Here is a 12,597-nt window from a genome sequence, read left to right on the forward strand (position 1 = left end):
TTGACAAAGACCCCTGTTGTGGGTCGAAACGTCGATGCCTATTTGATGTCCCTATGATGTGACGAATAAAGACTACTTTGCCTTTGCACAAAACTCTCAGTGTTGGTGAGTGCCTGCCTCTCTACAAATTCTATGCTTGGGATCCACAAATCCTCTAAAGTGGAGCACCGCCTTGTATCCCTCTCTCATGGACTAAGTGCGGTTCTTCTAAAATATATATGGAGTGCCTGAATTTGTTTCATGTATTTCCCTGTTCCAGCACCGACCCAGAATATTGCTACAGATGAGTGATGATACTGGATATATTAACTTTCGTTTGATGGTTCTACAACACGACAAGTATACAGCTTTATTGAAGGGGTGTATCCCCTGTTTTATTGGAAACTGCGCTACCCCATACATTGATTGGGTGAGAACTCTCCGCTTTAGCATGCCTAGATAATCTAGTCTCAGTTGCCACTCCAGTTTTGTTACTTTGTATATTTTTTCTTAGTTGTTTTTCTGTCTCTTTTTTATTTTTTGGTGTGTGTAGTTTGTACGTACTCTCTAGTGCATTTATGATGTCGCAAAATGCAATTTCAATGCTTGATGATGCTACCCTTGAGAGGGCACAGAATACTCTGATTTCATTAACAGATGATGAGGCCGAAAAGGTCTTATTTGACCACTCTGAGTTCATTGAATTGCCTAATGAAACCGCTGCGGATCTTTATCATAAAATCTTAAAATTAAAGAAAAGGGAAGTCGACTTGACCTTACATGGTCAATTTTTATCAGACTATTTTCGCAATAAAAAGATCCCACGCGGTTTTAGGGTTAACAATGTACCCACCATCGGGCGCAATAATCTGGCATTTTGTACCCGATGGTGTGGAGTGCTCAATAAATGTTCACTAGATCTTGTACTTTTGGTGATCGAGGAGGTTGGTACCGAATTAACCAAGGTTAAACAGGAGATAGCACAATTTAATATTTCATCACTTCCTGCCCTCTCTTTGGAAAAAAGTGAGAAATGGATTGAGAAGCTTGGCGACCAGGTAAAGAGCTACCAGGGTGATCTGATAGCTTTTAAACGGAAAAAACTGGAGGTTGTGAACTCCGATTATACCAACCATCAGGTATATAGGTGGCTTAAGGGGGAACCCAGGCGCCATCAATACCAAGGGGGACGCCGGCCATTCAGGTCGAGGCATTTTAGATCATTCGATAGCTCCTCCCAGTCGAATTCTGAGAGTGAATTTACTGACCACAGACCCCCTAGAAATCCCACTAACTCTGGGACTTTTTTAGGGAGAGCTACCCGCAAATTCCCAGACCCCACAGACCGCCCAAGCGGTACCCGAGCAGGAGGGGGCGCGGGGGGCGGAAAAAGAGGAGGGAAAGGGAAAACTTAGCGGTAGTATTCAACATCTCTAGTCACCCCCTGACACCTGTGGAGACTGACCTGTTATCGCTTGGCTTCTCATTCATTCCCACAGTTAGACCAGACAAATTTGAACTAGCCATTGATAATTATAAATTTGCACGTAAGTTGCGTCTCCGCGAATTCTTTGGGGACAATACTACACAAACAGCAGAGAGTCCCTCCAAATTTGTTAAAACCAGTACTTTTGACCCACAGACAGCCAACCCCAGCATCAAGACCTTTGCCCGCATGGTGGAACATGAGATGGTGATGTGCAAAGATACACACAATTATGATAATCTCTCTGTGGATCAGAGACAAGCACTACATGATCTAATGAAAAAAGACCATCTTGTGTTCCGTCAGGCGGATAAGGGGGGTGCAATTGTTGTGCAGGACTGGACGGCATATAATGCAGAGATACAACGACAACTCAGTGATGGTAGCACTTATGAAAAACTTGACATTAATCCCATGTTTAAGATCAAAAAAATGGCTGATCTGATGATTGATAGGGCGGTCATGGCTCAATGGATCGACCCTAAATGTGCGGCCTACCTCCGGGTGGACCATCCAGTCTGTCCATATTTGTATACGTTACCTAAAATACATAAAAGACTGGATGTGCCACCCGGAAGGCCTATTATCTCTGCAATGGGCTCGGTTCTGCAACCAATTGCCAAATTTGTTGACAGTTTCCTGCAGATTCATGTTCAGAGGATGTGGTGCTATATCAGGGACACCACTGATTTTCTGGAGAAACTTAGTGAACTGAATGATATACCTGAAAATGCATTATTTGCCACCATGGATGTCAGCTCATTGTATACGGTCATTCCCCTTCAAGGTGGACTGGGTGCAATGAGGGCTGGCCTCCTTGGTGGCGGACATGATGGCCCACCGATTGAATTTTTGCTGGAACTGGCTGAGCTGGTCTTGGGTCAGAACCATTTTTGTTATAATGGCGAATTCTTTATGCAGCGGACGGGGACCGCTATGGGGTCATCCCTGGCCCCGTCATATGCAAATTTATATATGCATGACTACGAAAACAGACACATTATGCCTATATTTGGTTCAAAGATTTTGTGTTATAAACGTTTTATCGATGATATTTTTATTATTTGGAGTGGCACTGAGACAGAATTTGAGGCAATGCTGGAGTGTCTTAATGCTCTTGATACCCCGATACGCTTTACCCATACAGTGGACAATTATTCGATTAACTTCTTGGATGTTACAATCTACCGTGAGAATGGACAGTTGTGCTCCACATTATTCCGTAAAGAAACGGATAGGAACTCCCTCCTACATTCTAGCAGTCATCACCCGAGCACGTTGAAAGAGAGCCTCCCGATCTCACAATTCATGAGGGTACTAAGAAATAATACCTCAAGCAACAATACTACCATGCAGATTGATGAGATGCGTCATCGCTTCCTTGATAGAGGTTACACATTGGCAACGGTTGAGAGGTGCCTGAATAAGGCCAAGAAAAGGCACTATACCACTGAGAGTAATGCTAAAAAACGATTGGAGGCAGGGAGAATGATATTCCCGTCAACCTATAACACTGCCTCTAAGGACATTGAGCGGACTGTTAAGAAGCATTGGTCCTTAATCACGTCTGATGTAAAGATGAAGGGGATAAATAAAAAACCACCTATGTTCTCATACAGACGTGGACCTAACCTCAAGCAACTTCTTATGTGTCCAACTAAACAACCCAAGATGTCCACTACAACCTGGCTACCATCACAGAGATTGGGTTGTGTGAGATGTGCTGATTGCACAACCTGTCGGTCCATGTTGGTGGGACGGTCCTTTTCGCATCCACATAGTGGAAAACAAATATCGATTAAACATCGAATTACTTGTACTTCATCGTATGTGATCTACATCTTAATCTGTCCTTGTGGACTCTATTACGTTGGTTTAACCACGAGATCGTTTAGAGACAGAATGGCAAACCACCGTTTATCGATACGACAAGCACTGGAGAATAAAAAATCTGACAAACCAGTTGCGAGGCACTTTTGTCAGATTGGACATTCCGTAGCAAGTCTTAAATGCATGTTGATTGATCATGTGCCACCACTAAAACGTGGTGGAGATCGGGAGAAGGTGCTACAAAGAAAGGAGGCGAGATGGATCTTTGAATTGGGGACACTTGTCCCAAGGGGTCTAAATGAGCATAATGCGTACAATGTATTTCTGTAGAGGGCTTCATGAGCGTGAGAAGCAATGGACTATGGGGTGGTGCAATAAATGTTTTGTTTTGTATTTCTTATTTTTCTTTTCTTTCTTCCTCTATATGTATTTGATTATGCAGATTTTTTTCATTTTTAAATTTTTTCACATTATTGTTCTTTTTCTACATTAGTGGTTTTAATAAATAATTTGTAAATGCAAGTGACCTGCTGACCTGCGCTATATACGGCTTGAGATTGATGATTAGAAAACATGGTTTAATGGTATAGCGGTTGTCTCCGATTGATACTTCCTGTTTGCGTTCCAGCTGGGTGGAACGCACTCCACTTCCTGGTTCTGCGGCAGCTGTGAATGCGCTACACAGCCTGGGGGCGTGTAGACGCTGAGGATGACCACTTCCGGTTGGGAGGTGCGTTCCAAAGCCATGGAACGCACGCTACTTCCGTTTTTAGCGCACCTCACTTAATTAAGTAACTACAGGCTTTTCTTTGCCTTTTTGTACTATGATAATTTAATATGGTGCTTAACGTTGGTGTATCCTCCTGCCCTGCTGGAATGGTAAGTGTGGCTTTACTATATACTAGTGATCTCAGTGCTTCTCATTAGACTGTCACAGGTGAGTGGGTGGTGACAGCTAATGAGGGTGCAAGCCATAAATAGCCGGTCAGCAGGTTAGCTGTATATCTTGTCTGGTGTACCCATGCTGATGATCTTGACAAAGACCCCTGTTGTGGGTCGAAACGTCGATGCCTATTTGATGTCCCTATGATGTGACGAATAAAGACTACTTTGCCTTTGCACAAAACTCTCAGTGTTGGTGAGTGCCTGCCTCTCTACAAATTCTATGCTTGGGATCCACAAATCCTCTAAAGTGGAGCACCGCCTTGTATCCCTCTCTCATGGACTGAGTGCGGTTCTTCTAAAATATATATATATATAGGTATACTTACCTTTTTAAAAGGGGCGGTGGGGGCAACAAGGTTATACTTTGATGGAGAATCTGCACCTACCGATGGTTGCACTTAAAGATGCGTCAAACAGGTTTGGTGCCTCTAAAGATGCTGCTCTCTTGAACATTAAGACCAGTGGTGGTTCTGGAGGCAGGCAAGCAGGGTGATTTCCTGGGGTGCGGCTGCCTGAAAGCGCGACCACAGTCACCCCACCAGAGCCATTTAATATGACAGCATTCATATGCTCTCATCTGCCACCATATTTAGTATCTGCACAGTGCTGCTTTTCCCTCCCACTTTCCCAGAATTACGGTCTGGCTTTGATGACTTTACTCCACCTAATGTTATGGGAGTTACAGGCTCAGAGCCAGCAACTTGGAGAAGGGAACCGGCTACATGCACAATGTAAAAAATAGGCAAATAGCACCCCCCCCCCCCCCCTTGGCAAATGGCCTCCCACTGAACCTGCACTTAGTATTTTATTTATACAGTATCTTTTTTGTGCATGAACTCAGGGCACCAAAGGAATGTTTCACCCCAAAAAAGTGTAAAACCGTCCCTGATTTAGATGCACATGTATACTAGTGCATAGTCCAAGACTATAGCAAAAGCTGCAATTGGCCGAACCACTGTGCTACTTAGAATTGCCATACTTGTTTCTTATATCAAGAGATTGGCCGCTAGTCATGCACTATGCGATGGCACCCAGGCTACAATTTCATAGCCCGTGACCTGAAGTATGCCAAATACAGCCTACAGTACCTGTGTGATTATGGGTATAGGGTCATTGGGTCGACCCAATTTAAATTGACATGCATTGGATCGACCACTGAAGGTCGACAGGCCATAGGCCAACACCTAAAATAGGTCAACATTGCTAAGGTTTATAGGGCTGGTAGGTCGACAATGGCACAAGGATTAGGTCGACAATGGCAAGTACGACAGTCAAAAGTTCAACATGAGTTTTGTCCCAAACACCGTCAAAGTATACCGCATTCCTTCCCATGGCTCCGTCCACACCCTAGTGGATGGTAGGGCATGAAATACTGCCCACCGACACATGTTGGCTCAATAAAATGTAAAAAGATAGTGTCAACCTTTTGACTGTTGACCTTGCCATTGGCACCCTAATGCTTATGTTTACCTTCCAACCCTGTCAACCTATTTCAAGTGTCGACATGAGCCCTGTTGACCTTCAGTGGTCAATCCAATGCATGTTGACATAAATAGGGTCGATGTAATGACCGTATCCCGCGATTACATGTTATCTGCAGACTGCTTGTGTCATACTTTTATCTGCTTATCTAGCTGACATCTTGCCATTTTAATTCATATGCAATTTCATGTGCATTGTGCCTTTAGTAAATAGCGTAGATTGCAAGCCGCACATCATAACGCATTATTGTAGTTACTGCTTCTGAAACGATGCCCATTGATGTGTACGTGCATCTAGAACTCTGTTACAGCCGCCATCTATAACTGGCTGCAAGCCGCACCCAACTGTAAATAGTCATTTAAAAAATGACACATAATAAATTATTAGTCATAAATATGTCTCAGTATGAGAGAGACTTGGTCTTCATACAAATGCTGAGTAAAACAGATTACTGAAAAACGAGAAATGGTTATTTACATACATTTTATGTATCTCAGTGCATTGACGTTCAGAGCTATACATTTAGCCTTCTGTACAATTTACACTATGTTCCTGCTTTCAAGGCCTCATAAATCTATTCTGGTAATATGCCATGGTATGTTTACTTACACATATACATCTGCAGTTCCAGCACTGTATGTACTGTACAGGGAATGATATGTCTGGAAATATCCGGAGCCAATAAATGTGAAAGTACTGTACAGTATGTATCTGTGAGATTCTTCTCATGCACTCACAGCAGCTCACAGCTTTTATCGTCATGAGAATGCTTGGTTCTGCCCTACTGCTCGGACCGAAACATTGGAGATGACCAAACGGAAAGCAGAGTCTGTACCGAGAAATACATTATTAGATTTAGTTAGGTGAAGACATAACTTGGAAAGTTATTCCGGGTCTAACTGAAACAGGAAGTTGCTTATTAAGGACCCCATACACGCTGCGATAAGCAGCGTGCAACGCGGCGCGATGCAATGCGCGCTCCCGCAGGCATCGCATCGCACAGTACAAAAAATATGTGCTGCACATACTTTTTGTACTGCCCGTGGATCGCATGCAAAACGCGTGCGATCTGATGCAATGCGGTCCGCCCGATAACGCGTCGCATTGCACGCTGCTTATCGCAGCATGTATGGGGATCTTTCTAACTGTGAAACTGGTCTCCTGATTAATAAATTCATCACATCAGACTACATGCCCTTAAATGGTTAACAATATGTAAATGTCCTTGATTAACATGCTTTCTCTCCACGTCAGATTATACTCCTTCCTCTTTCATGCAGTGACGGTGCGTGCATCCGAGATGCTCGTGCATCCATGGGCACTGGAGCGCCACCCACCAGATCATAGCGAATGGTGCACCAGCTGCAATGATGGGGCTGGCCCCATCTGTAAGCCCTGATGATGTTTAGAGGTCGACCAAATGTATTTCGACCTTCATATAGAGCAGTGGTTCTCAACCTCGGTCCTCAGGGACCCCCAACAGTGCACGTTTTCCAGGAATCACAGGTGAAATAATTAGCACCACCTTTGATCTTTTAAAATGTGCCATTGAGTAATTAGTGCACCTGTGATTCTGTGTGGAGACCTGGAAAATGTGCACTGTTGGGGTTACTTGAAGACCGAGGTTGAGAACCACTGATATAGAGCATACACACGGTGAGATATGCACTATTTTTCTATTATAGAAAATCGAATAAGCATTGATTGGTTTTTCTACATTCGATGCAGATTTGATCCCAATACGCACTCTCATGTAATGTAAATCCAATAGAAAAGTAGTCTTGGCAGCCAAGACTATATAGTGGAAATCTAATAGTAGATGGTGCAAATCTAATGTGTTCACTGCAGCATTCGATTCGATGTCCATCTCCTGCCTCAAGCCAGTGTTGATCATATAGCAAAGTGAATGAAACATCTAATAGAAAATAGTGGTAATCGAAAAGGAGTCGAAGCCCAGAGAGGAGACTGTCAGCAGCACTTTGGGGGCGGGGCCAGATGAAGACATCATCAAGCCCCACCCCAGCACTGCAAATTCTGAAATTTGCAGGTCTTCTGGGAGGGGGCTGGGCTAAACAACACAATTTGCATCTTTAGCTCCGCCCCTCCAGGACAGCCATGAATCGCAGTAATTTACCGCTGCGGCTAGGGAGATTCGGTGGGTGAGGCCGGTATCCGGGAGGGTTTCCAACTCTGAAATAGGTACGGAACATATCTGAGTAATTTCACTATAAACGCGTGATATATTTATGTTTTACACTAGAATATTTGAAATGGTCACAGATGGCTGGCTTCTATAATTGCTCCTAATTACGTCCATGCTATGAAGAATTGCTTAGCAGTGAATTGCTAGATCCCGTGTCACTGAATATGATGATTACCATGTCAAATCGTAAGTCGTGCTTATATCCATGTAGTAAAATCAATGCACTGTGCTTTGCAGTTCCGACCTGTGCAAATAGAATCAATTACATTTTGCTTCACAGGCAATTAAAACAATATTATGTAAATAAATGTGAGGATACGTGTGGTATAACACGACTTTGCTTCATCCAATTCAAAGGTTCATACAACATGTTATGTGCAAAGATGGAAATACAGCAAGACCCAGATGGACTGAAGATGGTCCCTGCTCAATAATACATTGATTTTGTCTTGTCTGCAATAGAAGATTAGAGAGATTCTGACATTCACTGCTGCCACGGTTACTGTTATATATAAATAATTCATGTGCAAAATCAAATGAGACATGCTGGGGTAATAGGGCCTACACACGCAGAGATTTGCTGAGTGTTCTCAGCAGGAGTGTAGCTAGGTGCCACGGTACCCAGAGCAAGGGCGTGTTTCGCACCCCCCCCCTGTGCCTGCTCCTTACCCCATGCCCCCTGTGCCTGATGCCTACTCTGTGTCCCATGTGCCTTCTCCTTACCATGTGTCCTCTGTGTCAGCTCCTTACCCCATGCCCCCTGTGCCTGATGTCTACCCTGTGCCCCATGTGCTTGCTCCTTACCCTGTGCCCCCTGTGCCTGATGCCTACCGTGTACCCACTGTGCCTGCTCCTTACACCCTGTGCCTGCTCCTTACCCCATGCCCCCTGTGCCTGATGCCTACTCTGTGTCCCCTGTGCCTGCTCCTTACCCTGTGTCCCCTGTGCCTGCTTCTTACCCCATGCCCCCTGTGCCTGATGCCTACTCTGTGTCCCCTGTGCCAGCTCCTTACCCTGTGCCCCCTGTGCCCCATGTGCTTGCTCCTTACCCTGTGCCCCCTGTACCTGATGCCTACCGTGTACCCACTGTGCTTGCTCCTTACACCCTGTGCCTGCTCCTTACCCCATGCCCCCTGTGCCTGATGCCTACTCTGTGTCCCCTATGCCTGTTCCTTACTCTGTGTCCCCATGTGCTTGCTCCTTACCCTGTGCCCCCTGTGCCTGATGCCTACCGTGTACCCACTGTGCCTGCTCCTTACACCCTGTGCCTGCTCCTTACCCCATGCCCCCTGTGCCTGATGCCTACTCTGTGTCCCCTGTGCCAGCTCCTTACACTGTGCCCCCTGTGTCTGATGTCTACCCTGTGCCCCATGTGCTTTCTCCTTACCCTATGCCCCCTGTGCCTGATGCCTACGTGTACCCACTGTGCCTTCTCCTTACACCCTGTGCCTGTTTCTCACCCCATTGTCCCCTCCATGCCTTCTCCTTTCTCCATGCCTCCCCCCCTGTGTTTGCTCCTCCCCGTGCCTTCTCCTTACCCTGTGCTCCGGGGATACAGCCAGCAGGGCCATGAGGAGGGTGGGTGGCCGCAGCAGGAAGTAGAGGAGCCGGTGATCCAGCGGCAGAGGCAGCGCGGGAGCCGGGATAAGACACAGCTGGAACCAGCAATGCCACCACCAATCAGTAGAGGCGAGAGAAGGGGACCAGCAGCACATATCATCCATAGTAGAGCTGCGCGCCTCCTCACCCTACCCCTCCCTGCCGCCAGCTCACAGTTTTGGCCGTGCCCAGGTAACCCAGCACAGCGGTCAGCGGGGAGAGGGCAGGGGAATTGGGAGCCAGAAGCGGGCGAGCTTGCGGTGCAGGCATGGGTCTGGTGCCTTATGATCTCTGCTAGCTCTGCCCTCACTATGCCCCTGGTTCTCAGTGATGCTATATTGCTCTGAACGCTCAGCAAGATCACTCAGCACACAGCAATGTGTCGGCATTGTGTTATGAGCAGGGCCGGAGCTACCATTAGGCAGCCTTAGGCATTTGCCTAGGGTGCTGCCCACTGGAGGGCAGTACCGCACACTGCCAATCAATAGTACAGCTCAGCTCTCTCTCCACTATTCAGCCCACATCCCCCCCGGAATAGTCCTGCAATTTGCTGACTCCCCAGGTGCCGTTAACCGCATACTTTAAGTGGCGGAGGAGGTGCGGCGCCGGTCATAACACTAGATGACCGGCTCTCTCCTGTCTTCTGCTGCTGCCGCCGCCGAGTTGTCCTGAGCCCGCCCCCGGCAGCAGGTGGCTGTGAGACCAGTCCTCAGCAAGTGAGTCCGTGAGCCCCCCTCCCTGCGCCTGACTCCCGTCAGTGGTCCCCCCCATGCCTGTGGGTTACGTCTGCTCCCCCCCCTCAGCGACAATCCCTGTGTATCTTCCGCACCCCCCCTTCCCTGAAGCGCGGTGATAGTGTCTGCTGAAATCCCCCCCCCCCCCCAGAGAGGAGCGGGAGCGGGGGGGGGGGGAGTGGGTGGGGGTAGGTTGCCTCAGGCACCGGCCCTGGTTATGAGCGACCTGTCAGGGCCAGTGTTCTCTGGTGGGAACACTGGCCCTGACCAATTAATAACCAGCATGTTGGATATGAATCGCATGGCGATAGCAACGCTTGGGGCTGCGCATCACTGTGGCTCCTATACACGAAGCAATGTAGGGGGATTTTTGAAGCGATCTAGTGAGATCACTAAGAAAATGCCCCTAAATCGCTACATGTGTAGGCCCAATAAGAGTCAGGAGGGTCAGGTGAGTATGGTGAAAGTGCGAGGTATACTTTTTATCAGATCTTGAAACTATGGGGATTGTTCAGAGTTGATTGCTGATCAATGTGAATTTGCAAATCGAGCAAATAATGGACTGACTATGCATGCGGGAGCCAAAATAGCGATAGAAATAGCAAAAAGATCTAATAGCAATCCCCTTGCAATTTGAGGGACAGGAAGTCGCCGTTTGGCCAGCCCTTTTTCTGGGAGTGTTTATTCTGAATCCCCTCAGTAGTTTTTTGTCTCTATGGTATTCGGAGAGTGTCAAAACAATGTAAATGAAAATCTATTTCTCGTTTCTTCAAAATCTGCTTTCAGAAATACATATCTCTGTGCCTAAAGTCATAACCCTTCCTTGTTAAAACAAGGTCTCCCCTATTCTCAATTTTTGAGAATGGTGAGAACTTGTAGTCATCCGGATGATGCTGCAACAAAAATTTATGGATTAATTACAAGATTTTTACAGCGGGTTATTCTCTAAGGAGCCCCAAGCAGGAGGAGAGCGCTTTATTAATAGACCTTATGAAATGCCCTTCCATACACACTAAGACTCTCCTCTAGCCTCCAAAAATTCAAGCGTTCCCTGAAAACTCTCCTCTTCGGGCAAGCTTATCATATTCAGGAACCCCACAAAACAACCAGTAGCATTCATATCTAATTGCATCCTGCCAGGACTGTCTGGTAATCTGATGGGACTGCCATGCTATGGAATTCTATCCTTATGTATCCCTCCTATTATCCCTAAAGATTGTAAGCTTGCGAGCAGGGCCCTCCTACCTCCATGTCAGTTTGTTTCTACCCAGTTTGTTTAATCACTGTTGTTTACAATTGTAATGTGCAACGGAATATGCTGCGGTATATAAGAAACTGTAAATAAATAAATAAATAGATAAATAATAATTATTAATGACCAGAGACGTTGCTTTAAGTACAGTTAGTTTAATGTCGATGAAGAAAAAAGTGATCTGGCCCATGGAATTTACCATGGGATCAACAGCTTTGGTGACAACTGCGAAAGAGCTATGGCCTGATTTGAATAGGGACCGGACACTTCCAGCATTGAAGGACTCGACTTTAATGCCACATTACAGGAGAGGAGCAACATCAAGAATGACCTAACGAAGTGCAAAACAACACAGGCTTCTGATTTCATGTCCCGTAAGCCAGGACATTGCAAATGTCTGGGGTGCACAACTTGTGGTTACCTAGAAACAAGTGACAGCTTTGTGCACCCCAGATCGGGTATGAGATATAAGATTCTACCCTTTTACTTGCTCTTCTTCATTTGTGGTGTATATCATCAGGTGCCCTTGTCTTCTTCTCTATGTGGAAAAAAACCACAAAGTTCTTCAAAGAGTGGATGCTTTGTACCGTTCCAGTATCAGATTAGCCTTAGAAGACAAAGGTGGGGAACAGCCTGTGGCTAGGCACTTTAGAGTTTTCAGACTAGCATCTCTGAAGTATAAAATCATAGACTGGGTGCCCCCCAATCATGGAGGATATTGTTACAACAGGAGACAAAGTGGATTCGCACAATGGGTGAGATTTAATGGGATGAGAGATTCAGAAAGTGAGAGATTTGGTGAGAAATCTCCAGTTTTTTTAAAGCGGCAATCATTTACACTGCAAAATCAAACTGGTTTAGCAGTGTAAATGATTGCCGCTTTAAAAAATCTGGAGATTTCTTACCAAATCTCCCACTTTCTGAATCTCTTATCCCATTAAATCTCACCCAAACTGTGCATCCACTGTCTTGGTCTCAACGAGATGCTCTCATTCAGGTGTTTTCTCTGACTGCCTAGACATCTTGGAGTATATTCAGTTTTTTTTATATTATGGTATTTGTTTAACAAAAATTATTATTTATTTAT

The 12,597-nt window shown here is 45.8% G+C and overlaps 1 long non-coding RNA gene across 2 annotated transcripts in view; it reads left to right on the forward strand.

The window, feature by feature from the left end:
• The window catches only part of LOC146031831 (uncharacterized), a 56,873-nt gene that overhangs the window by 13,425 nt on the left and 30,851 nt on the right, over positions 1–12,597 (forward strand). Inside the window, exon 3 of one of the 2 annotated variants that reach the window (XR_014457295.1) lies at positions 260–981. The exons of the other annotated variant lie outside the window; for it this stretch is intronic. This is a non-coding gene — a long non-coding RNA (uncharacterized LOC146031831). Of the gene's footprint in view, positions 1–259; positions 982–12,597 lie in introns of those variants that run through there. 2 annotated transcript variants of the gene reach the window in all.

This window comes from Crinia signifera, chromosome 1, assembly GCF_055691185.1.
Source record: "Crinia signifera chromosome 1, ASM5569118v1, whole genome shotgun sequence".
Classification (NCBI taxonomy): domain Eukaryota; kingdom Metazoa; phylum Chordata; class Amphibia; order Anura; family Myobatrachidae; genus Crinia; species Crinia signifera.